The following is a 3,977-nucleotide window of genomic DNA, read 5'->3' on the forward strand; positions in this document are numbered from 1 at the left end:
CTGAGCTCGAAATGACCAGAGGTTTCTCGCCGAGTTTCTGCAGGGTCTTTTTTGGACGACACCATGACACTTTTTCACTGGAGTGGATCATGAAATCGCGTCGTGACTGTGAATAAAACGATGGAAACTTCCAGCAGAGAAGGAGGCGACCCTGAAGCAGGCAGCTGAGGACAAATGTCTCTCCTTTGCCAGTGAAAGGCACTGCTTCACAAATTGGAAACTTCGAAGTGAAGCAATGTTGGTGATTATCTTCGGTGCTTGTTCACCTTTTTAATTCTGATTCCGTGAAAGTCCATGGCATTACATATCGACATTCTGCCAAATGCAGGTCTGTCTCTTGGGCCAGTGGCGTAATGGATAACGGGTCTGACTTGGGATCAGAAGATTGTAGGTTCGAGTCCTACCTGGCTCGAGGGGGGATGTTTTGCTTTAACCGTAGTATACGTTGACGCTCCCCTGTAAAGTTCTCTCGGGACATCTCCTCTGTGCTTCCGCATGTAAAGCTTGCATTTGTCCTATTGTCCATTTCAAATTCCAGCTCTCCACAACGGACACCTCCGTCAGTTTGGCGGTATCTTCTGGTGTGTCTCCCTCTGTGGGTGAAAATGAGCATGAGTTCCTCAAAAGAGTTACAATTCGTTATACTTCTGTCCCATTATTGTGCAATGTAAGAACATAGGATAACCTCATTGACATTTGACCTGGAAACATTAGAACACGCGAGGCTTTGGGCCAAAGTTCGAAACTGCGACTGGAATACATGGCTCTCTGATTAGCCGCAATGCACACGGGCGGAATGGCCTTTTCCCACTTTGTAAATCTTCGAAGACAATTTGAAAAAAATCTGCAACGAAAATGTTCAGACAGGGTGTTTTATTTACACCAAATACGATAGTATCTATCGCCTTGTCTTGTTATTTACTTGTGAGGATTCGGTACTCTCAGCACCATGGCCCGGATCGTATTCCCGCTCATGGAATGGTTGTATTGTTCAGCAAACATATCGGTGTACCAGTACTTCTGCCGATTTTCCGATGCTGGCAGGTCATTGGTTTTGTCCAAAACATTATGAAGGTTAACATAAAACAAATAGCTGCAGGTGCTGGAAATCTGAGTCAAAAACGAAAATTATTTGTGCAGCGGAGCATGACTGGCAACAGAAACGTCGACTCTCCTGCTCCTCGGATGCAGCCTGACCTGCTGTGCTTTTCCAGCATCACTCTGATCTAAAGTCAGGTTTCCAGCATCTGCAGTCATCACTTTTGCCTAGTTTCTTCAGTGTCTCTGGTTCCCAATTCAAGAAGTCCATCTCTAGCGGTTTCATGTTTGTACCTCCGTGCTGAGGAGTTGAAGAGTGAAGAAAAGTAACTCACCTCCTCCATCTCTGGGGTAATTAGGGACTGAAAATGAATCGTGTCACATTGAAATATATCTACATGCGAATTAATCTCTGTCTTTTATTGGGAACCATCTCTTTCATTGTAACCATCAGGAAAGATCATTTCGTTCGCCAGAAAAAGAAATGAATATGTCACTAACCTTTGTTTGCTTCAGGTCCGAGAATACTCAGATCAATAGCTCCCTTGCTTACTTCTGCTGGTCATGTTCGCAAAGAGATACGGCAAATTGCCAAGTGTGATTTTCCTTTCAATAAATAATTTTGACTCAGTTTGCCTGCAAATATCTTTTCCTACCTTTGTGCTTTTCTTCTTTTACATTGGTGTCTCGCAGCTTACAAATGACAGCAAAGGTATGAAAGGAGATGGGAGCATTTCGCTCATCAAGTCAACGGTAGCTTTCAATGAGATCACGGCTGATTTGGTCAATGCTCAACGCACCTGAGCCGTCTGTAGTCATGGCCGAGTGGTTAAGGCGATGGATTAGAAATCCATTGGGGTTTCCCCACGTAGGTTCGAATCCTGCTGACTACGTTATGAATGCTTTCCTGCTGGTACAATTTTCGCTCAAAGTTCAGAAAAACTATTTTGTGAACCAGGCCGGTAATTTGATTAGACTTGGGAAACTCGAGTTCTACGTCAGAAATGTTCCATATTTAAAACATTATCTCTGTTTCTCTTTCCAGATACACTGCTCGACACATCGGGTTTCTGCAGCTGTTATTGAACATCCTGAGCAGAAGTGCTGCTTTTCATTAGATTCCTTTCATCCCTGTCCACTGTTCTCTGACTCGGCTCAGTGGCAACAATTCCTCCTGCTCGTCAAAGTGCTCATTCCCCACCGCTCCCTCTCCCATCATTAGAAACAACCGCAGGAAATCGCCACTTAACCATCTTTGTTCCAAAGTGAAACTCATCAGCCTCGGGAATCTCTCCACCAAACGGGACTTCTCATCCCTGGACATGGTGCAAGCCAGAGGATTGTGAAGATATACTGTGAAAATATTGTCAGTTGGCAGTTGAAAAAATGGTTAGGAAGCAAACCATATAATTTAGGCTCCAGCTTTGTAAATCTTGAGAAACTCTTTGGGAAATGGAATCAGAGGAGAATGAAGAAGTGTGAACTGTCGGACCGAGTAGAGGACGGGATATTGACTCTGATGTTCTCGGGACAGGAACTGATCTGAGACATTGAAATCATTCTCGCTCACGTACGTGAGGAATGCAAACTTCATCTGGACTCTGGGACAATGAAAAACTCTGGAACACTCAAGACAATGATGTGTTTCTGTTCGCCGAGCTGGAAGGTTTTGTTGGAAATGTCCCCTGTCTAGGTGGCATCCTCAGTGCTTGGGAGCCTCCTGTGAAGCGCTTCTGTGTTGTTTCCTGCGTCATTTATAGTGGCCTGTCCTTTCCGCTTCCTGTTGTCAGTTTCAGCTCTCCGCTGCAGTGGCTGGTATATTGGGTCCAAGTCGATGTGGTTGTTGATGGAGTTTGTGGATGACTGCCATGCTTCTGGGAATTCCCTGGCTGTTCTTTGTTTGGCTTGCCCTATAATAGTAGTGTTGTCCCACTCGAATTCATGTTGCTTGTCGTCTGTGTGTGTGGCGATTACGCATAGTTGGTCGCTTCGTTTCGTGGCTAGTTGGTGTTCCTGTAAGCGGTTCGTTAGCTGTTTGTCCTGTTTGTCCTATATAGTGTTTTGTGCAGTCCTTGCATGGGATTTTGTCTACCACATTAGTTTTTCTCATGTTGGGTATCGGGTCCTTAGTTCTGGTAAGCTGTTGTCTGAGTGTGGCTGTTGGTTTGTGTGCTGTTAAGAGTCCTAGTGGTCGCAGAATTCTGGCTGTCAGTTCGGAGATGTTCTTGATGTGTGGTAGTGTGGCTAGTCCTTTGGGTTGTGGCATGTCCTCATTCCGTGGTCTATCCCTTAGGCATCTGATGATAAAATTGCGAGGATATCCGTTTTCGGCGAATAACTTGTATAGGTGTTCCTCTTCCTCTTTTTGCAGTTCTGGTGTGCTGCAGTATGTTGTGCCCCTTTTGAATAGTGTCTTGATGCAACTTCGTTTGTGTATGTTGGGGTGGTTGCTCTCATAATTCAGGACTTGGTCTGTGTGCGTGGCTTTCCTGTGTACCTTTGTGGTGAATTCTCCATTAGGTGTTCTCTGTACCATCACGTCTAGGAATGGGAGTTGGTTGCCCTATTCTTCCTCTCTGGTGAATCGGATTCCTGTGAGTGTGGAGTTGATGATCCTGTGTGTTTTCTCTATTTCCGTGTTTTTAATGATTACAAAGGTGTCATCCACGTATCTGAACCAGTGTTTGGGTTGAATTTGCGGTAAGACTGCTCTGACCTTTGCTTTACTGCTTCTGCTATGAGTCCCGAGATCGGTGAGCCCATGGGTGTTCCGTTGATTTGTTCGTATATCTGGTTGTTGAATGTGAAGTGTGTTGTGAGGCACAAGTCCCAAGATTTAGGAAGATTAGGTAAGATTTAGGAAGCGTAGAATGGGGTAGGAAACTGCAGGGGGTGAGCACATTAAAATGTGGAGCTTATTCAAGGAAAAGCTCCTGTGT

General features: G+C 45.0%; 2 non-coding genes across 2 annotated transcripts; both read left to right on the plus strand.

Annotated features, from left to right (window-relative positions):
- Positions 1-339: 339 nt before the first annotated feature.
- On the plus strand, positions 340-412 carry trnap-ugg (transfer RNA proline (anticodon UGG)). Its single transcript has one exon. It is a non-coding gene; the product is annotated as a tRNA-Pro (tRNA).
- A 1,437-nt stretch (positions 413-1,849) lies between these two features.
- Positions 1,850-1,931, plus strand: trnas-aga (transfer RNA serine (anticodon AGA)). The gene has a single exon. It is a non-coding gene; the product is annotated as a tRNA-Ser (tRNA).
- The last annotated feature ends 2,046 nt before the right edge of the window (positions 1,932-3,977 follow it).

The sequence above is a fragment of the Chiloscyllium plagiosum genome, unplaced genomic scaffold, assembly GCF_037043375.1.
Source record: "Chiloscyllium plagiosum isolate Xiang-an unplaced genomic scaffold, Cpla_swu_hap1 HiC_scaffold_38, whole genome shotgun sequence".
Taxonomy (NCBI): domain Eukaryota; kingdom Metazoa; phylum Chordata; class Chondrichthyes; order Orectolobiformes; family Hemiscylliidae; genus Chiloscyllium; species Chiloscyllium plagiosum.